Source organism: Odontesthes bonariensis, chromosome 11, assembly GCF_027942865.1.
Source record: "Odontesthes bonariensis isolate fOdoBon6 chromosome 11, fOdoBon6.hap1, whole genome shotgun sequence".
NCBI lineage: Eukaryota > Metazoa > Chordata > Actinopteri > Atheriniformes > Atherinopsidae > Odontesthes > Odontesthes bonariensis.
The window spans coordinates 29,866,928-29,893,626 of record NC_134516.1 but is presented as its reverse complement, the minus strand read 5'-3'; the positions used below and the strand labels follow the sequence as shown (position 1 = coordinate 29,893,626).

Genomic DNA, 26,699 nt, shown 5'->3' with positions numbered 1-26,699 from the left:
GACTACGTTACCCAAAATACATTGCGAGACGAGAGAGCAAGCTGAAGCCCCTTTCACACTGCGAACCGCTACCTTGGCGGGTCCAAATTGCACCTTCGACCCGCGTCGAGCAATGTGAACGCTTGGCGTGTCAGGGTGACCCGTGTCGCCTGAAGCCGAGTTCAGGGGGCGGTGCCTAGTGGCAGAGCGTCACACGGAACACATAAAATGCTGGGCGTGTACAATGACGTAGTCACAAGCCATGCGTCGGAGGTAGGGTTAAATACACCTTGAGGATTCATTTTTGAAATTGTATATGCAGTTCATGGAGATGTTATTTTACGGGGTGTGGATGGTTACAACGTGGGATGCCGCCGAAGAACATATGCGGAGAATACAAGAGCACTATAGTCCCCGAAATGTGGCGGTAAATAACGTCCTCTGCTCGGGGGCTGAGGAGCTCGCGGACCTCCTTGTCTCCCCAGTTGGCCATATCAAAAAATGTCTCCAACTTGATGTAGGCTAAAACAGAGTAAAACTTGTCCTCACCTGTCGCTGTTTTTCTGAATCAGCTGTCCATTCTGCCTTTTAAACTCCTCACGCCATGTCCACGTCCGACCCGCGTCGATTGTGTTCACACCAAACTCGGCTCGGCAAAAAGACTAGGGTCCGACGCGGGTCGAAAGGCGAGTCGAGTTGACGCGGCAGCCCGGGTCGGCAGTGTGAACGCAACAGCGAACACGCTAAATTCGCGGATTAAACGAGGGTTATTCCTCAGTGTGAAAGGGGCTTGCAAGTGAAATTGCCACAGCACTGGTTCGTATCCCACAAGAGACATGACAATTAAAGTGATGATAAACCTTGCAAACAAGTGCAGAACTGTGTGTAAACAATGTTGAGAAGATAGAAGAGTAGATAAAAAATATATAGTTTTTTCTCTCTCTTTCCCCCCTTTTTTCTTTCCCCTCGCCATGTAGTTCCTTTTGCCCCATTTTTGGCCAAGAGGTTAAGGCGATGGACTGCTAATCCATCGTGCTTTGCACGCATGGGTTCCAATCCCATTCTCGTCGGCTTTGCATGTCAAGTTGTGTGCTGTGTTAGATTCGGTTCTTTTGATTGGAAGCTCAAGAACGGACCGGAGTAATTCAAGTGAAAATGAAGTCTTTATTGATGGCAACAAGTTAAGTATTTCAGCGCTGGTCTCGGTACGACAGAACTCTCGCAGGAATCCGTCAGACAGAGCCTCGATTTCCAGTTTATCATTTGCATTTATAGCCTCATAGGTTGGACTCAGGTGCGTCACTAGGTTTTAAGGACGGGGGGGCTAAGCCCCCAGGAGATGCACAGGATGTGAGCGAACGTTTAATTTCACAAACAGCTAACAACATCTTTAGTACAGTACAACAACAAACACAGGAAGTACTGTATGTTTACAGCATTAACAACAACAAAAAGAAAAAACCCACATAGTTACAGTGCCGTATTTAACCAATGCTTCTTATTCAAGTATTATACAAAACTATGCAAAAAAAGCACTGTGTTCTCACTAAGTACACCATTTTAAAATAACATGGCTACAATTGGCAGTTACTTGGTGGGTGGAAGCATCAAAGAATGTCGTCTGTTTTTAAGGGTGGCAAAGGCGTCTATCACTCTATTGTGATTTAGGTGCTGAAGTGCCTCTTTTTCAATCGACATGACTGCAAGACTGTGAAGTATTTTCTGACCCATTGTTTGGCGTAGCCAGGAGTGCAGCCGGCGCAGTACACTAAAGGACCTTTCACACGAGCAGCTGCTTACAGGCACTGTTAAAGCAACTTGGATGGTTGCCTTCAGAGAGGGAAACATGTCTGAATAAAGGAGGTTGTGCACAGTCAACATATCTTTGGATGAACATCCAGCCTCTGTTTTCCGGGCAAGAAAGTTTCTGGCCACCAGAACCTCCTCTGTTTTCAGGTCAATGCTGTAGTGTTTTGCAAGTTCATTCAAGTGTGATTCACTCAAGAAGTTCTCAGATTTCGGACTGCTGAGAACTTATAGAGCATTGCTCTGAGACCAACAGCCATGGGGGATCTAATAGCAGAAAGGCACTCCAAAATGGCAGACATTGTGTCAAGAACTGCACTGATTGACGGCAACTGACAAGCCCAGCGAGTGTTTGAAAGTTGGACAAGCTCAACTGTTCTCAATCCAAGCCTTGTCTGAGCCTCCATGAACTTATGATGAATCACTAGGGAGGTGCTGAAAAAGAGTAAACACACTCCAACAAGCTGAAAAGCTCCACAGCCTCTGGGATGACCTTGCAAGTATGGCACAACACCAGGTTGAGTTCATGAGCGTAACAATGCACATAGATAGCTTCAGTGGGGAGCCTTCTAGAATGTGCTTGTACACCTCCAGTGGTCCCACTCATGACAGCTGCACCATCATAAGTTTGTGCTACACACTTAAGCTCTGCAAGACCACTTTTTTGAATCTGCTGCTGCAGCTCCTTTGCAATGGACTGGGCATCAAATGACTTCATCTCCGCGAGCGCTACGAAACGTTCCTTCACTGCCCCATCTGACACATACCTGACGCAAACAGCTAACTGCTCTGATTTGACATCTCTTGCTTCATCTGCCATGATGGCATAGATTTTGGACCTTGTCATTTCAGATACAATGACACTCGTGACTTCCTGGGCACAACAGTCAATCATCTCATTCTGGGAGGTTGCTGAGGTATACTGAGCATTTGATGGGGGGTTATGTTTTTGCAGAAAAGGATCAAATTCCTTCAAAAGCTCCATGCACGCAAGAAAATTCCCTCTGTTTGTGCTGTCTTTTCCTTCATCATGGCCACGAAAAGGGAGTCCCTGTCTCCCTAACATAGAAGTGAATGCAACAATTCGCCTGAGATATTCTCTTCTCTCTTCTATCTCACTCACATTTGCTGATGCTATCATCTGTGCAACATTTCCCTGTTTTCTAGTTGCCTGATAGCTCTTCCATGCAACAACACTGTCTTTATGTGTTTGTGCAACCTCATGTTTGCCAAAGATGACCAAAGCTTTCTTCCAGTTCTTGCAACCACTACTGACCAAACTATCATGTTTGATGTTTTTGCCAAACACTTTACATGGGAAGCAGAAAGCTGTATTGTGATTGACTGAATATTCTAACCAGTTGTGCTTTTCAAACCATGCTGCTAGGTGTATTATCCTGGTTTGCATTTCCGGTGCGAGAGAACTACAAACATCTCCTCTTTCCGGGTTCGGTGGCGGAGTAATATCAACGAACATCCAGTCTTCAATACAACATTTACATTTACAAAATGTCAAATAAAACACGACAGAAGCAACATTTCGCAACAAAATTTGATATGGATTACCAGTGCACACCAGTAACCACTCCGGTGAGTTGATGATTTTGAAAACGGACGTTTATGGTGCTTTTACGGACCTTTTAGGAAATGCACCATACTTGCCATTCTGAAGCAGGTTGAGATTAATCAAAATTAGGCAAATACAGCAGTAAAATTTAAAAAAAAAGGTGAGGGGGGTTCTAAAACATTGCAGACGACTCATAAATGAGGCTTAATGTTGAAAATACCCCAGTTACGCTGCAAACATCAAAACACATGCAAGAGAGAAATCTCGGTCGGCAGCAGAGGCGTTAGAGGGAATCCCCTCGGTTTGTGAAACTGGAAACTTCCACTTGACTGGAGGAACTACGGAGGCCTGGAGATGATCCTGCAGGAGCTGGACATCCTCTGAGTGAGGAGTCCCAGCTGCAGCAGAGACCTGGGATTGTTCTTTTTCCAACAGTTGCTGGGTTCCTCATAACTTTCCTTAGTGCCAAAAGTAATAGGACACGTGTAGAAACCCTCGGGCAAATCGTCGTCTGCCATGTCACACCACTGAAGTGGAGGAGATGATTTCTTAGTTTGACTCATTTTGCTTGTTGTTTATGAGTACTTCAAATCACATTTTTTTAAGATAGTAAGTAAGCATTGTTTCTAAGTGCTTGTTAAAATGACTATTTAAGATAGTAATTACTGTTTTAGGCGATGTGAAAACCATTTGCTGTGACTTTCAAATCTGCTTCAGAAACTGGACGTGTTTCTTCAGATAAACTCCTGACCAACTGTGAAAAAGCAGTGAAAATGTCTGGCCTGTAGAAACTTTGTGATGTCAAACAAGATCAGAGATGACATCGATTGTGATGTCACCACAGTGATGACATCACAACTTTGTGAAGGCTTCTGTTCTGTCTCTTCTGGTCTGTGGTTCCAACCACAGATTCTGGATGGAAGTGAAGTCCGGATTCCAGAATGTTGATTTGTGTTCTCTGTTAATCTCTGGACGACTTCAGCTGATTACTTCCTGTCACTGTCACGTTGGAAGGTCCACTTCTGCCAGTTTTTCAGCAGCCAGTATCATGTTTTCCACCAGCAGTGTTTCCCAAGACAGAATAATGTCAGTTTGTTTAAAATGTTGCCAAAATAAACTATTACAATTACAACAAATGTCATCTCAGGGCACTTCAGTAATAAAGTCCAATTCAGGCCAATTGGAGTTTAATTCATTGTAATTATGATTCAATTAATTCAATTCAGAATGAATCCAATTCATTCATACAGAGCAATTCAAAAACTATTTCCTCGCTAAGGAAACCAACAGATGGCACTGAACTTGCACTATTTTAATTAGATAGAACTTTTTAATAGTTCTAAGATCATATCTTTCTGGTTTTATTTGCATTTTACAAAGAGTCCCGAGTAATTATGAAAGTGGGGTTTTAATTTGAAGAAAAAGCCTCAAAATAAAGTGATTTTTAGGAGTATGCAGGGATTCATTTCCATCTAATGAACAGGTCAGTTATATTAAACAGTGGGCCGTGTGAGCAGCAATCAGGGGAGTAAGGAGTTCACAGATCATAGACAGAAGCAACCGTCCAACTATTCAAAGCTTTTAAAATGAGTAATAAAATCTGACAGGTAACCAGGGAAGGAAGTCCTTTAATCCTGGAAATATTCTCCAGGTGATAGTCGGCTGACTTCCTAACTGACCTGATCTGGCTGCTGAAGTTCAGCTCTGAGTCCATAATAACACCCAGATTCCTGCTTGGTTTGTGCTTTTTAACATCACAGCCTGAAGCTGAGCTCAGATTTTTAACAGCTGACAATGACCTCTGTTTTCTCTTTGTTTAGCTGCAGGAAGTTCTGGATCATCCGGTTGGTTATTTGTTGGAGGCTCTTTGCTGGGCCAGTTATTCCTCTGTGCCAGCAGCTGAGCACCAGTTCTGCCAAAACTAACAGGAAACATCATCCTGCACCGCTGGATTATCAACAAGTAACACTGACCAAGTCAGGAGATTAAAAAGGATGCAGAGGACAGTCAACCATCTCCTAAACACGGGACTTGTGTTTGACACCAGTCTTTGAACTGCTGTGAGACCGTTGTTTCCTTCATTCGTTTTTCACCTTTTTTTCCAAAACTACTTGGTCGAAAGCTGTAAAACATTAAAAGTACTGGGTTAAAGTTAGAAAAGCATCATGTTTAGGAAATAAAATACACTTTTGGGGGAAAAACTTGGCCAATAAGACCAGGAGCTCCTGACCTGTCCCACACATTTCAGTAAGACCTCGGGAAATTGTCCCAAAAAGGGCAAAACATGTCTCCTTTAAAGGACCAATAAGAGCTACATCTCAGACTCTACAGGCCTCAGTTAACTTGTTAAATGTGTCAGTGGGTCGGTGTGAAAACTCAACATCTAGGATGTTATTTCCAGCTTCTACGTTTAACTGAAATAGAAAATCTGAGAATTACGACAATGTAGGTAGAGCTATTTTACGACAGTAAAATATTTGGCAGTGACTAAGTGCCTTTAGCACAGACAGGAGGGTGGAGGCGAGAGGAGACAATGAGGCTGATACCAGAGCAACCAGATGAGCCTCCAGCGTCCACCTGTCCTGATAGTCCCTCACAAGCAGCTGTCTGTTGTTAGCACGTTAAGCTTTGATTGGTCTGGGCTGGTCTGTGGCATTATTTATAAACCTTCATCCTTGCTGTTTCCTCTCATAGCTTGTTTTCACCATGACAGCTGCTGGGTTCTTCCTGAGGTATAAGCACAAGCTGTCTTTTACAGTTTTTGTTTGATTGATTGGAAACATTAGTTAATATTACATTCTTACTCTTTGTTGTACATAATTTCAGGGTTTCCCTCTTTGCCTTGTTGACTGCTGCTACATGGGGTTTTCCCACTAAAGGTGTGCTATCATCTGTTGTGGTAAAACATTACATGCTTGCTTGAATTAGCTTCTGCTAAACTTGTTCTCATGCACCCAGGTTCAAAATCAGCAGGCCAGAGCAGCAGCGGCACAAGAGCTGCAGGTAATTTTGGCTCTTACCAGGGAGCAGCCGCTGGCCGCCCGGTGACCGTGCCCTACACTGCTTCCAGTGACGTTTACATGGCGACACCTGTGCAAGCCTCTGGTCTAAGTCAACCTGTACTTCAGGCAGACCCAAGACTCGGCGGCTATGGCTCATTTGTGCCAACGCAACTGGTTGTCCAAGCTCCCGGCCTTGTCCAAGGTGCTCTTCAGGGAGACCCAAGATTCAGCAGCTCTGGCTCCGTTGTGCCCGTGCAAATGGCTGTGCAAGCTTCTGGTGTCCCACAGGCTGTTCAGACGGGTCCAGCATTGAGCAGCTTGAGCTCTGGCCTGCCTGTAACAGGATACTCTACTGTCACTTATGTGCCTGTTGACGTAGGATCTGACACTGGCGCTCTGCAACCTGGAGCTGCCCAATCTGGACCACAAGGTAAATCTTCTGCTTGGAGTGTGGATGGCCCAAAATGTTTGGAAGCCTAAAGATGTCTGTGTGTTTTCATGAAGCCACTAGCAAATCTTGCCGAGCTCTATTATGAAGCCAAAACCTGCTGTTTAGTTTGAATTAAAAAATAAATAAAAATTCCGAACATATGTATTAAAACACAAAATGATGTTCAGGTGTGTAATAATGGATCCCTTCTGCTTGGAGGAAAGGCCCTTCACTTTAAGCAGCCTTACTGGGGCACCAAAGGGAACCTGAGCATTGCACCTGTGCTTCTCATTCAGTCTGCTCAATCTCTGTAGAGGGGGTTGGGGCTTTTAACTTTACGTCCTAGGAAACTGGGATGTCAACACTCTGTGCTATCAGAACTTCTGCTGTGAAAAGGACTAATTGTGAAATGTCTCCACACAGAAACCCAGTGGGCTATTGCTCCCTCAGTCTTTGAGGATGCGTCGGCCCAAGCCCTCAGCCTCACTGACGTTCTCCCTGCAGCCCCTCTGTCACCACCTGGCCCTGTCCTCCAGTCAGGGGAGACCTCCAGTGTCACAAAGGAAGCTGAACTCGGGAATTACCAGCAGCAGACGGAGGAATTCGGCTACCCGGATGACCGCCAAGGGTCTGGACCGGGATCTGCAACCGTACTGGTGCCACGCTTTGGTGTGGGTGGATCTCCTAACTTTGACTACAGGCTTTTGTACGGCTTGTACCCCTCTGGAACCTACAGCACCTTCAGCCAGCAGCATGAGAAGGGCAAAGACTACTTTCAGGATGTCCACTACTTGAAGGAGCATATTACTGACAGCCATGGTTCTGGGCAGCAGAAAAAGTTCTTCCCAAGTGCCCGCTAGAGCTGAACATGATGTGCAGAGGGTATGTTGGGAGCGGTACCTGCAAATGTCTTTATCTCAATGCTCTAACTAATGTGGTTCTTTTTCAGATTGGAAAGCTGAATCCCAACGGCACAAGATTCTTTTTAGTCTTTGAATAAAATCTTGTCAAATGATCTTGCTTCAGAATGATTGACTAAGGGAAACAATGTCCTGTGAACACCATCTGGGTTCAAGGCAAATGGCAGGCATCACCTGTCATATTTGACTCAGACATTCTGCTTTCGGTTTCAAACATGGCTTCTCAAAGCTCTGCATCTTGAGAGGAATTGCTATGGAAGTGTTAAATAGTTGCTCAACTGACTATAGCGATCAGCTACAGCATCCTTTACAGCCATTTCTCTACACCTGTACATGGCAGCCAGACACAACCCCTTCTATAGGTTGCTGAGTGCACGGTAGCCAACCTGAAGGCTTGCCAAAGCAACGTTGTGTTTGAAATGCTTGGCTGGATACTCCTTAAATATTCTTCTGCAGTTGAGCCACAGCCAGTGCTGTCTTCAGCAGTCTTGTCAAATGATGACCTTGCCTAGGTTTTTTTTTTCTAAAGTTAAACGACTTAACTACTTGTATAGGTGGTTTATTCAAGTTCAAACTTAAGAATTTTTGTTTCATGTTATGCAAAGTCTATTTTCTTGACTATTTTCAAGATGTAACCTCATGTTGCTGGTGGTCGACTGATACGCTAACTGTAGCTCGTATACAACTGTCAAGGCTTCTAAATTTTTCCATCAACTGAAAAATCTGAAGTATTTCCAGGCAGGCCTTTATATATTATTGGGGGTTAAAGTCACTTTGTGCCAGCAGTCAAGTTGGGCCCTGAACTTTCTGCCATCAACTTTCAGCAGTGACGCTTTACCAGACGGTGTGACTCCTGTGACCTGTCCCTGACCCCGTCATGCAGTGTGCCGACTTAAGGCAGATGGCGGCTGCACAGATGTTTTTCAACATTCGAATATTAATTTTCACTTTTTTTTTTTTTTAAAAACCTATTCAAATGTAGAATATTCTTCGACAACCCTACCCTCTACCACTCTACTATTGTGCTTTAATAGGCAACTTGTTGCCTTTCCACTCTGTAATGGCAGGTTGTGCCAGAACATGCCTATTGATGTTGCATCCTCTGAATGCAATAATAAAGAATTACAGGAGTCAAATCCTGAAGTAACAAATGCCTGGAGCAGTTTTACTGCATCACTGAGACAGGATGTTCCTGATTTTAACAATATTACAAAGGTGAAAGAAGGCAGTCCTAGAAACCTGTTTTATGTGCATTGAATGATAAATTCTGGTAAAAAAAGACTTCCTACGGGCTCACCACCCGTGGGAGGGGCCATGGGGGTCGGGTGCAATGTGAGCTGGGCGGCAGCCGAAGGCGGGGACCTTGGCGGTCTGATCCTCGGCTACTGAAGCTGGCTCTTGGGACGTGGAACGTCACCTCTCTGCTGGGGAAGGAGCCTGAGCTGGTGCGCGAGGCTGAGCGGTTCCGGCTAGATATAGTCGGACTCACCTCGACGCATGGCTTGGGCTCCGGAACCAGCCTCCTCGAGAGGGGTTGGACTCTCTTCCACTCTGGAGTTGCCCGCGGTGAGAGGCGTAAAGCAGGTGTGGGCATACTTATCGCCCCCCAGCTGTGCGCCTGTACATTGGGGTTTACCCCGGTAGACGAGAGGGTAGCCTCCCTCCGCCTTAGGGTGGGGGGACGGGTCCTGACTGTTGTTTGTGCTTATGCACCGAACGGCAGTTCAGAGTACCCACCCTTTTTGGAGTCCCTGGAGGAGGCACTAGAGAGTGCTCCTCCGGGAGACTCCCTCGTCCTGCTGGGGGACTTCAATGCTCACGTGGGCAATGACAGTGAGACCTGGAGGGGCGTGATTGGGAGGAACGGCCCCCCCGATCTGAATCAGAGTGGTGTTTTTTTGTTGGACTTCTGTGCTCGTCACGGATTGTCCATAACGAACACCATGTTCAGGCATAAGGGTGTCCATATGTGCACTTGGCACCAGGACACCCTAGGCCGCAGCTCGATGATCGACTTTGTGGTCGTATCATCGGACTTGCGGCCGTATGTCCTGGACACTCGGGTGAAGAGAGGGGCGGAGCTGTCAACTGATCACCACCTGGTGGTGAGTTGGCTCCGCTGGTGGGGGAGGAAGCCGGTCAGACCTGGCAGGCCCAAACGTATTGTGAGGGTCTGCTGGGAACGGCTGGCGGAATCCCCTGTAAGGAGGAGTTTCAACTCCCACCTCCGGCAGAGCTTCAACCATGTCCCGGGGGAGGTGGGGGACATTGAGCCCGAATGGGCCATGTTCCGTGCCTCCATTGTTGAGGCGGCCGACCGGAGCTGTGGCCACAAGGTGGTCGGTGCCTGTCGTGGCGGCAATCCCCGAACCCGCTGGTGGACCCCAGTGGTGAGGGAGGCCGTCAAGCTGAAGAAGGAGTCCTATCGGGCCTTTTTGGCCAGTGGGACTCTGGAAGCAGCTGATGGGTACTGACAGGCCAAGCGGAACGCAGCCTCGGCGGTTGCTGAGGCAAAAACTCGGGCTTGGGAGGAGTTCGGGGAGGCCATGGAGAACGATTTCCGGACGGCCTCGAGGAGATTCTGGTCCACCATCCGGCGGCTCAGGGGGGGGAAGCGGTGCATCGTCAACACCGTGTATGGTGAGGGCGGGGCTCTGCTGACTTCAACTAGGGACGTCGTGAGTCGGTGGGGGGAGTACTTCGAGGGCCTCCTCAATCCTACCGACACGCCTTCCGATGAGGAAGCGGAGTTGGGGAGCTCGGACGTGGGACCTCCCATTTCTGGGGCTGAGGTTGCCGAGGTGGTCAAAAAAACTCCTCGGTGGCAAGGCCCCGGGGGTGGATGAGGTCCGTCCTGAGTTCCTCAAGGCTCTGGATGTTGTGGGGCTGTCTTGGTTGACACGCCTCTGCAGCATCGCGTGGACATCGGGGGCAGTGCCTCTGGACTGGCAGATCGGGGTGGTGGTCCCCCTCTTTAAAAAGGGGGACCGGAGGGTGTGTTCCAACTATAGGGGGATCACACTCCTCAGCCTCCCTGGTAAGGTCTTTTCGGGGGTACTGGAGAGGAGGATCCGCCGGATAGTCGAATCTCGGATTCAGGAGGTGCAGTGTGGTTTTCGTCCTGGCCGTGGAACAGTGGACCAGCTCTATACCCTCCGCAGGATCCTGGAGGGTGCATGGGAGTTCGCCCAACCGGTCTACATGTGTTTTGTGGACTTGGAGAAGGCGTTCGACCGTGTCCCTCGGGGACTCTTGTGGGGGGTGCTCCGGGAGTATGGAGTGCCGGACTCCTTGATATGGGCTGTTCGGTCTCTGTATGACCGGTGTCAGAGTTTGGTCCGCATTGCCGGCAGTAAGTCGGACATGTTTCCTGTGAGGGTTGGACTCCGTCAGGGCTGCCCTTTGTCACCGATTCTGTTCATAATTTTTATGGACAGAATTTCTAGGCGCAGCCAGGGCGTTGAGGGGGTCCGGTTTGGCGACCTCAGAATCGGGTCTCTGCTTTTTGCGGACGATTTGGTTCTGTTGGCGTCGTCAGGCCGTGACCTTCAGCTCTCACTGGAGCGGTTCGCAGCCGAGTGTGAAGCGGCTGGGATGACCATCAGCACCTCCAAATCTGAGACCATGGTCTTCAGCCGGAAAAGGGTGGAATGCTCTCTTCGGGTCGGGAATGAGATCCTTCCCCAAGTGGAGGAGTTCAAGTATCTCGGGGTCTTGTTCACGAGTGAGGGACGAATGGAACAGGAGATTGACAGACGGATTGGTGCGGCGTCTGCAGTGATGCGGGCTCTGCACCGGCCCGTCGTGGTGAAGAAGGAGCTGAGCCAGAAGGCGAAGCTCTCGATTTACCGGTCAATCTATGTTCCTACCCTCACCTATGGTCACGAGCTGTGGGTAGTGACCGAAAGAACGAGATCGCGAATACAAGCGGCCGAAATGAGTTTCCTCCGCAGGGTGTCTGGGCTCTCCCTTAGAGATAGGGTGAGAAGCTCGGTCATCTGGGAGGGGCTCGGAGTAGAACCGCTGCTCCTCCGCATCGAGAGGAGTCAGATGAGGTGGCTCGGGCATCTGGTGAGAATGCCTCCTGGACGCCTCCCCGGTGAGGTGTTCCGGGCCCGTCCCACTGGGAGGAGGCCCCGGGGAAGACCCAGGACACGTTGGAGAGACTATGTCTCTCGGCTGGCCTGGGAACGCCTCGGGGTCCCCCCAGAAGAGCTGGAGGAAGTGGCCGGGGACAGGGACGTCTGGGTCTCTTTGCTCAAGCTGCTGCCCCCGCGACCCGATCCCCGGACCAGCGGAAGATAATGGATGGATGGATGGATAACTCCAAGGTTCCTCACTGGAACTATCTTACCATCCATTTACTTTACTCAATGTATCCAGTTTAGGGTAGTGGAAGCCTTTAGCCCAGTGATACTATTTTTTTCCACAAGAGCCACATTGGCAGAGCAAAATCAAGGGAAGAGCAACTTTTATGACAACATACTAAGTCCCCTTTTGCAAATATGCATTTCTACATATGAAACATCCCACAAAAAAAGAAACAACACAGCCAATACATTTTCAATTAAGACCGCATTTACCTGAATACTGGAATCCTTAATACTCAATACTGGAAGCTGGCATGCATGTCCTTGACTTTCTTCATGTTGTATTTGTAGTTTGTTGTAATCATAGTGAGACATTCAAGATGAGCATGGTTTAGTCCTTTTTTTAACTAAAAACCGACCCATTGTGCCTGCATCTCGCTAATGGAGCTAGCGTGCACTGCGGTCAAGTGTGACGGTGGTTTAAGCGGGCTGCGTTGCCAGGTTTAACAGAGCCCCCTTTAGGAAACACCATTAAGCCTTAATAAAAATACTTCATACTGTGCAGTATTCGCTGTATGTTATTTGACAATTTGTTATTGTTACCATATTGTTATAAGCTACTATGCGAGTGCGAGCCACCAATTAAAGCTTGAGGAGCCGCGCAATGAGTATCTCTGCTTTAGCCTATCCCTGCTGCCAATTGAAAGAGTCAGGGTACACCCTGGACAGCTCTCCAGTCCACTCTGCAAAAGGTCTAATAATTTCCACACTTCCATTCACTGAGACTCTGCTAGAACTGTTTGGAGACCTTTTCTAGAGGGCCGTATCAGAGAGCCTACTGTGGGAGAGTACTTTGAAAGTTTGATTGTGCCAACTATTGCTAGTTTAATAGCAAGTGATCTGAATCGAAGGAGTTAAATATTTCGCAAATTGATCATGTAGCTTTGCACTCGAGGGAATTTGAAAAGGCATCTTCCACATGTGGTAGAATCAGGAAAACAAAAGCAGAGGAGATATTTAAGTCTTGTGTAGGATGAAAACCAACATGGGAAGATGCCATGTTAAGGACCGAGTCTGTATGAAGCAGTGGCATAGCCCTCCAGCTGGTGTCCCAGGTGAGATGAACAAAAGCCGCACACACGAGGGCAAGTCGAGACAGTTGGTTAAGAGGGATGTATGGCTCTGATGAGGCACACAGAAGACACCAAGTGGTGCCAAGCAGAGGGGCAAGGCTACGTAGCATAGGCTAACGAGTCACATGCAATCAAAGCTTGGAAAAGGCCAGCGAGTGCAGATTTAACTGAAACAGCTTCATAGTGCAAGGTCAAGCAGGGCCACTGTACTGAGCTTCAAGTTATTTTGGTCTGGGTTTGTGTAATGCAAGTCAACCATAAGAAGAAGGAAACATGTAGGGGTGGAATTTAAAGCAGAAGTATTCAGTTTGTGCTTCAAAAGCAGAGTCAGCCTCAGTGGGTGTGGTGAAGACTCAAAGCTATGAAGTGAAAACAAACCTTGAGATCAAGTATTCAATACACAGACCTCATTTTATTGGTCAAGTTTATTTTGCCAGAGTTCAGCCACATGTTGGAATCTCCATGGAAGTGTCCATGAGAGTCACCTGCAGAAAACAGAAGGGGTCAATATTGATACAGGAGTCTCAATACTTCAGACACGAGTCCAGCTTTACCTTAGTACAACTTCTGCCCTTTAGACCCAGTCCTAGCATCAGCGTGGTGTAGCGTTACCGGGTATTTATATACCTATTAAATATAAGGATTTATGAGATGTTCTTACAGTCTCAAATAAACCTTACCTCGAATTCAGGGCACCACCTACCTAGGTTTTAACTTAATTTAAGTCACAGTCAGGTAGGAAAACTGTTCGAAATCTTACGATCCTGGTGTTAAATTAATCTTTCAATTAATATTCAGTCTCATTTCTCGCTACTTTCGTGAAGTTCTCGTTTGGTTGGACAGACATTACGTAAAGAAAGCATACGACACAATCTGTGATTATAACATATATATAGATATATGAGCTGTTTATTACAATGATATGATCTTAGACATGAACCTTTAAACAAACAGGAGATGCATTGAATATGGGTGATTATATAAAAACACTTAGTGAATATAAAATAAAATATGGGAATGGAGAGTTACTGGATTTATTCAAATAGTTTGGGTTGGCTGACTATTTGAATCTAAATACTGACATTTCGGATTAATGTATCATTCTGTGAAAGCCTCGAGACATCCATCAACGGGTCGGTCTTACTGTGCTGAAGTTCTATTCACGGTAGCGGCCACGCGGGTCCGAGGGGATTTCTCTTCCGCTCTCTGGGCCTTCCTGACTGTGGTGGCTGACTTTAGCGGACTTCTCAGTTGTTTCTTTCACCGGGAAACCGAAACGATGGTGCCGAGGACTGGGGTTGGATGATCGAATCTTCTTAGTGTCAGTGGGTCCGTTGCTTCTCTGATGAAGTGAACTTAAGTTTACAGAAGATTAAAAAAAGGTTGCTTGGAGTTGGCTTTCTTGGTAGGAAAAGGTGATGATGGCGTGAAACAGCGGAGGTTAGGACGTGCGACGTAGAAGGACGTGGATGGCGAGGGACGAACAAAAACACGTAAAACGTGCATCTTCAGAGTATTTCAATCTGTTTCTTTGTTCGGGTCTTTCTTTCTCGTCTCCGGGGTCTCACTGGGTTCTGGAGGGTCTCCTCCGGTCGTCCGCTGCATCGTTATCCACACGTCCTTCCGTTCTCTCCTGAGATTATGGGAAAACTCCCAAACTCTGGTGAGCTCTTCTCTTCTGCTTAAACCATCTCCAAAACTCTCTGAGCAGCTGTTCTCTGCTCAAATCTCCTTCTGAAACTCTGGGTTGGAACCCTTCTGGAACAAGAGGCAAGAAGCCAGAGAGCAGACGCCTGAAGCGAGCCAGCAAACGAGAGAACTAGAGAGCCAGAGAGCACTAGAGAAAAAGCGTGTGTTTTCCGCGGGTTCCGGGTTTTGACTCTCGGAGGCGGGGCTTACACTACTTTTTCAGCCAATGACATGCTTGAACTGTGTGCATGTCTCTGTAAGGTGATCTGTGTTAGGGGGATTTCTGGATGAGACAAAGAACTCTGTGTTTCTCCATTACTCCCATCTCATAGAACATTTGTCTCGGTGATTCTGAAAACACCACATCTTGTTAAGATATGCAGATTAAAGATATAACATGGACTTGTAATATAAAGACATCAAAATAACACACATGATAAAGACAATTATGACTTTCAAAATTCAGATGAATATCTATGAAATCGTGACATATGAATAGTGAGCCATACAATGTTCATTTTCTGTGTTAACAATGGGGACACTAAACAAATACCAAATAGATACCGAAGGGACATCGTTAGAAGTTAATAGTTGCATATATTGTCCATTTTACTGAGTCCTCTGGGATTTAAATGTTCAACTAATCAACACTGCAGACCACTAGGGGGCAATGTGGTTCCATCAGGCAGGTTGGGCGTTTTCCACCAAAATCAGTTCTTTGTCAATATTTAAGCCAGAATCGTACAAATTGTCTCTATATGCGTCTTGTGATCAAGCTGGAAACCTGAAAGAAATTGTACACGGTTATCAAACACATTTAATATAGTTTTAAGATTCGACTAAAAGTGAGTCTTCTCAGTTCGTGTGTAGCCATCTGGTCGGTTTGCTGGTGAAAAGGGGTGTTAAAGTGTCAACTTTCGAGTTATGGTCTAGATAAGATAGTAAGTGTCCCACTTTTCCAAGAGTGAGTTCGACTCCCCAAAAGCTCTTAAGGGTGTTGTAAATTAGGCAGTTTCTGTCTCTTTTTCCTTTGTGGAAAGAAAATGAAGATCTGGTTTATATCCACATACGTAAACATCCCCCACAGGAATGTTGGTTTTGTCAAAGTTTGAAAAACTCTTAATCCACACGGCACTGTGACTGCTACAGTGGTCAAAAGCATCCTGGGAGTATTTGGCGTACGAACTGGAGTCGCGGGCTCGTTGGTAGCCATTGCTGGACTGGACGATGTGGGATGAAGGGTATACAGTGCGCATCTCAGATGTGTCCTTAGGGACCTGGTCGGAGGTCCAGGCAGACTGTGGGAAAGAACTGTCGATCTTCAAGTTCATTAGGGCAGCAAGGAAACGAGCAAAGTCTGCGTCCTGCGCAGTAAAGCCAGCATTAGACCCAGAGGAGCCGCTGCCGTAGCCAGAGCCAGAGGAGCCGCTGCCAGAGCCAGACCCAGAGGAGCCGCTGCCGTAGCCAGACCCAGAGGAGCCGCTGCCGTAGCCAGACCCAGAGGAGCCGCCGCCGTAGCCAGACCCAGAGGAGCCGCTGCCGTAGCCAGAGACAGAGGAGCCGCTGCCGTAGCCAGACCCAGAGGAGACACTGCCGTAGCAAGACCCAGAGGAGGAGCCGCTGCCGTAGCCAGACCCAGAGGAGCCGCTGCCGTAGCCAGACCCAGAGGAGGAGCCGCTGCCGTAGCCAGACCCAGAGGAGACGCCGCCGTAGCCAGACCCAGAGGAGACGCCGCCGTGGCCAGACCCAGAGGAGACGCTGCCGTAGCCAGAGGAGACGCTCCCGTAGCCAGAGCAAGAGGAGACGCTCCCGTAGCCAGACCCAGAGGAGCCGCTGCCGTAGCCGGACCCAGAGGAGCCGCTGCCGGAGCCAGAGGACCCACTATTTTGACCTGAGCCCAGAAATTAGTTGAAGTATGACAGCATGGTTAGTCATGCTGTCAGTAGCCTCTGTATCACTGCCAATATGTTTAGTAACAAAAAACAAAGCTAAAGGAGTATTTGCAGATCAAGTGGGTCATTAAACCTTAAGTCTAATATATTGTAAGATTTGGTGCTGTTGTAGTGCTCTCAACACTGACGGCATAATTCACTTTCTTATATGTGTTCTGTTATCTGTTATGTTGTTGGTTCATCGTCTTTAATGTTATGATGCATTTAATAGTTGCGGTCTCTTTAAGAGATCCGGTGACGTTTCATGATAACAGCTGTTCTGTTGATGCGCGAGCTGTCAGTTGGAACTGTCAGTTTTTGTCAGTTGGAACTCTCAGTTTTTGTTAGTTAATAAACGCGACTCACAGAGTCTTAATGTGAGAAGTTTTCGGCTCATCTTTTCGCCTAAAGGCAACTTCCACACTGGTGACCCCGACGTTTGTTTACTGGATGTATCCAGATCGCCATGACCGCAAACGCTGTGTCTCTCAAGCTCCCCGAATTCTGGGAATCGTCTTCTTCTGCCTGGTTCGCTCAGACTGAGGCACAGTTTGCCTTGCGTCAGATAACAGCCGACGAAACGAAATACTACTATGTGGTATCTGCTCTCGGAAGTTCTACGGCATCGAGAGTAGTGAGCCTTCTTAAACGTCCTCCTCTGACGAGAAAGTATGAAACTCTGAAAGAATACTTACTGAAAACATTCAAACTATCTGACACAGAGAGGGCTAGCAGGCTTTTCTCTCTTCAAGGGCTCGGTGACAGCAAGCCCTCAGAGCTAATGGACCGAATGCTCGATCTGCTCGGTGACAACAAGCCAGATTTCCTTTTCCTCCACCTTTTCCTGCGCCAACTGCCTGCTCATGTGAGAGCTGCTTTGGCCAACACTGCCAGCACGGATTGTAGAGAACTGGCTGCTGAGGCTGACAAGTGTTTCCTGGCTAGTCAACAGCCCTGCGCAGCTGCCCTTCTTCCTGCTGGTGCTGTATCAGAAATATCCGATGATCACATGCTCATCGCAGCAGCAGCCCCGCGTCGGCAGCTTCAGTGGAGCGGGAAACGCCAAGGCCGGCGCTCACTAGTGGCCGTGAGCGTCGGCCATGCCGGCGGGCTGCTCTTCATCCACGACTCCATCTCTGGCCGGCGATTCCTCTGCGACACAGGGGCACAGCGGAGTCTACTTCCTGCTTCACAGGTGGACGTGGTGGCTGACACCCACGGCCCCCCCATGGAAGCCGCCAATGGAAGCCCTATCCGTACATACGGCACAAGGCATGTTGAACTGTGTTTTGACGGCCAATGCTTCGGCTGGGACTTTGTGACTGCCAAAGTCGCTGTTCCCCTCTTAGGATCAGATTTTTTGTGTGCATTTGGACTGTTAGTGGACGTTTATAAAAAAAAAAAAAAAAAAAAAAAAAAAAAAATCAGCGCTTGATCGACGCCGTCACTTTCTGTTCTTATGCCTGCGCGCTCAGCGACTCTAGTGCAGAACACCTCTCCAGCCTGCTCTCTGTCACGGACAGTTTCCAACGGCTGCTCGCCGAGGCAACTTCCACACTGTATGATTAATATAGTTGCAGACCCTCTTCCCTTTCATTCCTTCCAACATCATGGGTTGAGCATGTCCAGACTAAACAACTCCCCATGTTGGCTGCCTTTATATAAACTGCACCTAAATGTTGATATACTTGCTTTTCTGGGGGGGATAACATGTTCCAATGCTGAAGAGCAGGACACAAAGCCAGGAAATCCTGTTTGGATTTCAAAAGAAAAGAAAGAAACTTTAGTATATAGGAGAACAAAAACCTAAACCATTAAACATGAAGACTCACCTGAAGAAAACCTTAAACAACATGTTGAACAACACAAACCAGAAGCAACACAATTCAGATAAAACTGGTCAAAAACAGCAATCTAGTGACTGCTGTTGAGAGAAGATTTGTGCTGTAACTCATCTGAGGCTGCAGCTGACTTTATATTGGTGCTCTACCTGCTCTAATTACACTCATAAACCTCACCTGGGACCCAGTCAGATCGTGCTGCATTCAATTCAGCTCTGAAAATGAACACTTCTGACATTTAAAAAGGTTTGTTGCAACATGTGAGGAATGAACATGGGATGTTTTAAAGAAGGTGAATTACGCTTGGTCAGATACGGTGTTAAACATCTGGACCAAAGTCCTGCAGATCACTGTGGGCCCCTAATCTCTGGCTTGAGATTAGACAACCCGGTGAGTTGACCTTTTCTTTAAAATTAACATTGGTATTGTTTTAAGGACATTGAACAGAGTGCCCAATGGAACCCTGTCTGTAGCAGCATGATGGACCAGCGAAAACAGCCAAAATGGATAGAAATGAGCTATTGTTGTGAAAATGGTCTCCTATTTTCTTATTCTTGATAAACAAGCTGGAACTGGGACTCAAGGTCTTAAATAGTGAACTTCTCCTTTAAAATGTTTTAAGATAGTGTTGCTGAAATTTTAGTAAGGCACAGAGTCAGTTATTTTCTGAGGAGATAAGATGCTTTTAATAATGTCTTGCAAGAGAGAACAACACAGAACAGAGTTCAGAGTTGCTCTGACTCTTAGACGAAAACAAGTCAGTTAATATACAGGTTAATACGTAGTCACTCCTTTGATATGTTCAAGACTTTGTCTATCTTTCCTCCCTTTCTCCAGCCAAGGCACCTCTGTATCGTGCCATCTTCCCAGTCAAACTCCTTAAAGTTGTTCAATCATAAGAGCACAATACCCTCATTGAAAGAGGGAGAAAAGAGAAAAACAAGTGTCTTAAATGAGTTATTACCGGGTGATACAGAGTAACACTCATACAATGTATATAGGAATTAATTTTTCCCTTACAATAGTCACAGGACTATGGTAAGAAACCGCCCAAACTCACCTTAACCATGGCTTGAACAGGCTAATGTTATGCCTGTTTGGTTTGTTAGCTAGCTAACTAACGCTAACGTTAGCTCGTGAACGCTAACATAGGGTGACCAAACGTCCGTATTTCCCGGGACATGTCCGTATTTCACGTCCTGTCCCGGGCGTCCCGGATTTTTTTTTAGAAAGTGAGGAAATGTCCTGGTTTTTAAATGACCTTCTTTGGACCATTAAATTTACAGGCACTAGGGCACTGCCCACGGCGCTGCGTGTGACGTAATCCCTGACCTGCGTCTGTGCAGGCAGAATGTAGACAGCGTGACTGTCAGTAGGCAAGCAACAATCATGCCGAAGCGCAAATGCACGTTTACCAACGATTTACAAAAGAGCTTCCCCGCTTTCAGACCGGGTCGAGACAAATGGGAAGCCTTGTGCACAGTGTGCAAAGCAGGCACATATGTCTCGGTGTCCAATATGGGTGCAAGAGATCTGAAAAGCCACCTGGACACCGAGAAGCACAAAACAGCTGTCCGAGGCGAGAGTAGTGCTAGCTCATTTATTTTTTATTTTTTTCCAATAGCCTACAGAACAGACATTATTTTGTTCATTACTGAGGCTAAGTGAGTTGGCCTATCATGTGTTATTTGGAGTTGAGAGTTATTGTTAAGTTTTGTTGTTAACTTTTACTGAAAAGCATTTTTAATAAACCAACTGTAAATCTTGTTATTGTAGGACTGGGTAGGCCTATGTTAAGTGAGCGCATGCCACAGACATAAATAATGATAATATTATAATAATAATATGCAATATAATATAATATAATAATAATATTGTTAAAGCAGCAGCATCATCCTCCATATGCATGGGAACAGAGTCGTCCCCCGTCCGCTCCAAGCTGTCCTGGTTTTCCCAAACGAAAATATGGTCACCCTAGCTAACAGTCGGAGCAGTAATTAAAACATATTAACAAACATACTTGCTTATTTATTCTTCTTCAAAAGAATTTAAAAAAAACTGAAAAAGTGGACTCAGCAGGCTCCCCTCAGTGCCCCGGCCTGTGTGCTGGACTGCTGCGTTGCTGACATAGACATAATATACGTTGCTGAGCGGGAGAGACTGAATGTTGCTACTGCGCATATACACTTCTTCTTCTTTGAATGCGCAGTGGGAGTAAAACTGTGTTCCTACATATTGTTGAGTGAGCTTCACTCTAAATAAAGTCATCTTCACTCTAAACACTAAGTTTTTTGCCTTTTTTACCATGCAACTAACTGTTACTTCATAAAAATCAGTCATAAGTGAATGTTGTAATTAACCTAGTAAAGTTAACGAATGTATGTATGTCAGGGCAACTATGGATTTTACAGTGAAGATGTATTGTACATAGATAATCTATGAGCCAAGTCAAGCAGTGAAGTTGTAAAGCAATGAGATGAAAAAAGTGATCAGAGCTTCATCCTCTGTGGCTGGTTGACTGTTAGCGCTTCCAGCAGCCTCTAACTCCCACAGCTTAAACCACAGCTGTCCCTCACAAGGTAGACGTCTCAGATGATGTTCTGACTGGGGTGGATTATATAATAAATATGTAAAAGTGTTTGTGTAATGGACTATATTCCCTGAACATAGTTGGGGAAATGTTGCATCAGATTCACTTTCTTTAGGGAGATCGACACAACAGTATACACACCATTAGGCACTATTTATTACGCTGTCGTGCTCTCTCCTTCACAGTGACGGTGCAGCTGTCAACAAAACACGACTCAAGATTACCTTCCGTCTGGCAAATGGATGTTAATCACATCATTTTTATCAACAGCGACAATTCTTTGCAATTGTTACAAAATTACAGTTCCATTTACTTCAACACAGACACAGACACAGACACCAGGAAGTTAACCAGCTTGGGCTGCTGATGATTGGTTGGCACACACCTCTGTTTGGTTTTGGCTCTCAGTCTCCATGTTGCTGATCCTGGATCTGCTGAGATTTCCCAGCAGGCCATTGTTGGCTTTGATCCTCATACATTTAACTTTGTCCTGAGAAAGGACAAGTTCCAAAACGTCAAACAGGGACTGCTTTTGCATTTGACGTAGCCAAACTGCATGCGCCTGGAGAAGCCAAAAGGCTTACAGCACCTGGTATTCCCAGGCGGTCTCCCACCCAAGTACTAACCAGGCCCGACTCTGCTTGGCTTCTGAGATCGGACGAGATCAGGCGTGTTCAGGGTGGTGTGGCCGTAAGCCTGCAAAGGAATCACATACCAGCTCTTTATAGATTCTAAAGCAGAATCTGTTATTGTATTCTGACTTCTAAAATAGAACGATAGTGTTTAGAGAAGACGCAGTTTATGAGCGTGTCGTGGGATTGAGCTTCTCTGGTTTCTCTATATGACAACGGACACAAAACTACACGCAGGGAACAGAGGCTTTTGACAGACACTAAGTTATCTGAGAGTCCCATTTTCAGCTGCAGAGAACAATCACATCAGGGAAGTCAACGTGCAGGCTCAACAGCAGCCTCTCAAGCCAGCTCTCTGGTAAAATAGGGGAAACGTATGGTTCCAGCACCTATATAACATATATTTGTCACAGGGACTGTGGCTTACGGCCACACCGCCCTGAACAAGCCCAATCTCGGAAGCCAAGCAGGATCGGGCCTGGTTAGTACTTGGATGGGAGACCGCTTGGGAATACCAGGTGCAGTAAGCTTTTTTCTCTTCTCTCTGCGGCCTGCATGTAACATCTGACCATCACCGTGTGCCACACAGACACCAGGAAGTTAACCAGCTTGGGCTGCTGCTGATTGGTTGGCACACACCTCTGTTTGGTTTTGGCTCTCAGTCTCCATGTTGCTGATCCTGGATCTGCTGAGATGTCCCAGCAGGCCATTGTTGGCTTTGATCCTCATACATTTAACTTTGTCCTGAGAAAGGACAAGTTCCAAAACGTCAAACAGGGACTGCTTTTGCATTTGACGTAGCCAAACTGCATGCGCCTGGAGAAGCCAAAAGGCTTACAGCACCTGGTATTCCCAGGCGGTCTCCCACCCAAGTACTAACCAGGCCCGACTCTGCTTGGCTTCTGAGATCGGACGAGATCAGGCGTGCTCAGGGTGGTGTGGCCGTAAGCCAGCAAAGGAATCACAAACCAGCTCTTTATAGATTCTAAAGCAGAATCTGTTATTGTATTCTGACTTCTAAAATAGAACGATGGTGTTCAGAGAAGACGCAGTTTATGAGCGTGTCGTGGGATTGAGCTTCTCTGGTTTCTCTATATGACAACGGACACAAAACTACACGCAGGGAACAGAGGCTTTTGACAGACACTAAGTTATCTGAGAGTCCCATTTTCAGCTGCAGAGAACAATCACATCAGGGAAGTCAATGTGCAGGCTCAACAGCAGCCTCTCAAGCCAGCTCTCTGGTAAACTAGGGGAAACGTATGGTTCCAGCACCTATATAACATATATTTGTCACAGGGACTGTGGCTTACGGCCACACCGCCCTGAACAAGCCCAATCTCGGAAGCCAAGCAGGATCGGGCCTGGTTAGTACTTGGATGGGAGACCGCTTGGGAATACCAGGTGCAGTAAGCTTTTTTCTCTTCTCTCTGCGGCCTGCATGTAACATCTGACCATCACCGTGTGCCACACAGACACCAGGAAGTTAACCAGCTTGGGCTGCTGCTGATTGGTTGGCACACACCTCTGTTTGGTTTTGGCTCTCAGTCTCCATGTTGCTGATCCTGGATCTGCTGAGATGTCCCAGCAGGCCATTGTTGGCTTTGATCCTCATACATTTAACTTTGTCCTGAGAAAGGACAAGTTCCAAAACGTCAAACAGGGACTGCTTTTGCATTTGACGTAGCCAAACTGCATGCGCCTGGAGAAGCCAAAAGGCTTACAGCACCTGGTATTCCCAGGCGGTCTCCCACCCAAGTACTAACCAGGCCCGACTCTGCTTGGCTTCTGAGATCGGACGAGATCAGGCGTGCTCAGGGCGGTGTGGCCGTAAGCCAGCAAAGGAATCACAAACCAGCTCTTTATAGATTCTAAAGCAGAATCTGTTATTGTATTCTGACTTCTAAAATAGAACGATGGTGTTTAGAGAAGACGCAGTTTATGAGCGTGTCGTGGGATTGAGCTTCTCTGGTTTCTCTATATGACAACGGACACAAAACTACACGCAGGGAACAGAGGCTTTTGACAGACACTAAGTTATCTGAGAGTCCCATTTTCAGCTGCAGAGAACAATCACATCAGGGAAGTCAACGTGCAGGCTCAACAGCAGCCTCTCAAGCCAGCTCTCTGGTAAAATAGGGGAAACGTATGGTTCCAGCACCTATATAACATATATTTGTCACAGGGACTGTGGCTTACGGCCACACCGCCCTGAACAAGCCCGATCTCGGAAGCCAAGCAGGATCGGGCCTGGTTAGTACTTGGATGGGAGACCGCTTGGGAATACCAGGTGCAGTAAGCTTTTTTCTCTTCTCTCTGCGGCCTGCATGTAACATCTGACCATCACCGTGTGCCACACAGACACCAGGAAGTTAACCAGCTTGGGCTGCTGCTGATTGGTTGGCACACACCTCTGTTTGGTTTTGGCTCTCAGTCTCCATGTTGCTGATCCTGGATCTGCTGAGATGTCCCAGGCCATTGTTGGCTTTGATCCTCATACATTTAACTTTGTCCTTAGAAAGGACAAGTTCCAAAACGTCAAACAGGGACTGCTTTTGCATTTGACGTAGCCAAACTGCATGCGCCTGGAGAAGCCAAAAGGCTTACAGCACCTGGTATTCCCAGGCGGTCTCCCACCCAAGTACTAACCAGGCCCGACTCTGCTTGGCTTCTGAGATCGGACGAGATCAGGCGTGCTCAGGGCGGTGTGGCCGTAAGCCAGCAAAGGAATCACAAACCAGCTCTTTATAGATTCTAAAGCAGAATCTGTTATTGTATTCTGACTTCTAAAATAGAACGATAGTGTTTAGAGAAGACGCAGTTTATGAGCGTGTCGTGGGATTGAGCTTCTCTGGTTTCTCTATATGACAACGGACACAAAACTACACGCAGGGAACAGAGGCTTTTGACAGACACTAAGTTATCTGAGAGTCCCATTTTCAGCTGCAGAGAACAATCACATCAGGGAAGTCAATGTGCAGGCTCAACAGCAGCCTCTCAAGCCAGCTCTCTGGTAAAAATAGGGGAAACGTATGGTTCCAGCACCTATATAACATATATTTGTCACAGGGACTGTGGCTTACGGCCACACCGCCCTGAACACGCCCGATCTCATCTGATCTCGGAAGCCAAGCAGGGTCGGGCCTGGTTAGTACTTGGATGGGAGACCGCTTGGGAATACCAGGTGCAGTAAGCTTTTTTCTCTTCTCTCTGCGGCCTTCATGTAACATCTGACCATCACCGTGTGCCACACAGACACCAGGAAGTTAACCAGCTTGGGCTGCTGCTGATTGGTTGGCACACACCTCTGTTTCTGTTTGGCTCTCAGTCTCCATGTTGCTGATCCTGGATCTGCTGAGATGTCCCAGCAGGCCATTGTTGGCTTTGATCCTCATACATTTAACTTTGTCCTGAGAAAGGACAAGTTCCAAAAAGTCAAACAGGGACTGCTTTTGCATTTGACGTAGCCAAACTGCATGCGCCTGGAGAAGCCAAAAGGCTTACAGCACCTGGTATTCCCAGGCGGTCTCCCACCCAAGTAGTAACCAGGCCCAACTCTGCTTGGCTTCTGAGATCGGACAAGATCAGGCGTGCTCAGGGCAGTGTGGCCGTGAGCCAGCAAAGGTATCACAAACCAGCTCTTTATAGATTCTGAAACAGAATCTGTTATTGTATTCTGACTTCTAAAATAGAACGATAGTGTTTAGAGAAGACGCAGTTTATGAGCGTGTCGTGGGATTGAGCTTCTCTGGTTTCTCTATATGACAACGGACACAAAACTACACACAGGGAACAGAGGCTTTTGACAGACACTACGTTATCTGAGAGTCCCATTTTCAGCTGCAGAGAACAATCACATCAGGGAAGTCAATGTGCAGGCTCAACAGCAGCCTCTCAAGCCAGCTCTCTGGTAAAAATAGGGGAAACGTATGGTTCCAGCACCTATATAACATATATTTGTCACAGGGACTGTGGCTTACGGCCACACCGCCCTGAACGCGCCCGATCTCGGAAGCCAAGCAGGGTCGGGCCTGGTTAGTACTTGGATGGGAGACAGCTTGGGAATACCAGGTGCTGTAAGCTTTTTTCTCTTCTCTCTGCGACCTGCATGTAACATCTGACCATCACCGTGTGCCACACAGACACCAGGAAGTTAACCAGCTTGGGCTGCTGCTGATTGGTTGGCACACACCTCTGTTTGGTTTTGGCTCTCAGTCTCCATGTTGCTGATCCTGGATCTGCTGAGATGTCCCAGGCCATTGTTGGCTTTGATCCTCATACATTTAACTTTGTCCTCAGAAAGGACAAGTTCCAAAAAGTCAAACAGGGACTGCTTTTGCATTTGACGTAGCCAAACTGCATGCGCCTGGAGAAGCCAAAAGGCTTACAGCACCTGGTATTCCCAGGCGCGCTCCCCTCCAAGTCCCTATCGCGACCAATGGTTGAGCGCTGTTGAGCACAGTTGAGCGCTCAACCCGCCAATCATTGAGCAGGGATTTTCTGCCAATCAGCATCATGCCGGCTGCTACCTGTCTCGTTCGTCATTTCAGCCGTCATTTCGCTCACGTAAGTTTAATCTTCTTCAGATGTACATTAAACTATCTTGGTGCTGGTTTTGATGAATGAAAAGATTCTCTTAAAATTAGCAACTTCCTGCGTCAGAAATGTCATTGTTTACATATACGTTGTAAAGACAACGTAGGCAATTGACAACCTGCCTTCCAGTAGTTTGGCATCTTATTGTTGTGAGAATTTATGCACATTCTATCACTTTTACCATCATGACAGCAGTTTAACAAATCTATAACCTATTGTAGTTATGAAACTTATGATTGTCAATCTATTATATATCTTAGTTTACCTAATCAG

At 46.8% G+C, this 26,699-nt stretch overlaps 5 non-coding genes and 5 pseudogenes across 5 annotated transcripts; 5 read left to right on the top strand and 5 right to left on the bottom strand.

The window, feature by feature from the left end:
* Positions 1-21,775: 21,775 nt before the first annotated feature.
* Positions 21,776-21,894, bottom strand: LOC142392980 (5S ribosomal RNA). The gene has a single exon (XR_012771606.1). It is a non-coding gene; the product is annotated as a 5S ribosomal RNA (ribosomal RNA).
* A 357-nt stretch (positions 21,895-22,251) lies between these two features.
* On the top strand, positions 22,252-22,360 carry LOC142393747 (5S ribosomal RNA; annotated as a pseudogene).
* A 301-nt stretch (positions 22,361-22,661) lies between these two features.
* LOC142393156 (5S ribosomal RNA) lies at positions 22,662-22,780 on the bottom strand. The gene has a single exon (XR_012771775.1). It is a non-coding gene; the product is annotated as a 5S ribosomal RNA (ribosomal RNA).
* Positions 22,781-23,137: 357 nt separating this feature from the next.
* Positions 23,138-23,246, top strand: LOC142393745 (5S ribosomal RNA; annotated as a pseudogene).
* A 301-nt stretch (positions 23,247-23,547) lies between these two features.
* LOC142393182 (5S ribosomal RNA) lies at positions 23,548-23,666 on the bottom strand. Its single transcript, XR_012771799.1, has one exon. It is a non-coding gene; the product is annotated as a 5S ribosomal RNA (ribosomal RNA).
* A 357-nt stretch (positions 23,667-24,023) lies between these two features.
* Positions 24,024-24,132, top strand: LOC142393727 (5S ribosomal RNA; annotated as a pseudogene).
* A 298-nt stretch (positions 24,133-24,430) lies between these two features.
* On the bottom strand, positions 24,431-24,549 carry LOC142393180 (5S ribosomal RNA). The gene has a single exon (XR_012771798.1). It is a non-coding gene; the product is annotated as a 5S ribosomal RNA (ribosomal RNA).
* A 358-nt stretch (positions 24,550-24,907) lies between these two features.
* LOC142393004 (5S ribosomal RNA) lies at positions 24,908-25,026 on the top strand. The gene has a single exon (XR_012771629.1). It is a non-coding gene; the product is annotated as a 5S ribosomal RNA (ribosomal RNA).
* A 301-nt stretch (positions 25,027-25,327) lies between these two features.
* On the bottom strand, positions 25,328-25,446 carry LOC142393634 (5S ribosomal RNA; annotated as a pseudogene).
* A 358-nt stretch (positions 25,447-25,804) lies between these two features.
* On the top strand, positions 25,805-25,913 carry LOC142393644 (5S ribosomal RNA; annotated as a pseudogene).
* The last annotated feature ends 786 nt before the right edge of the window (positions 25,914-26,699 follow it).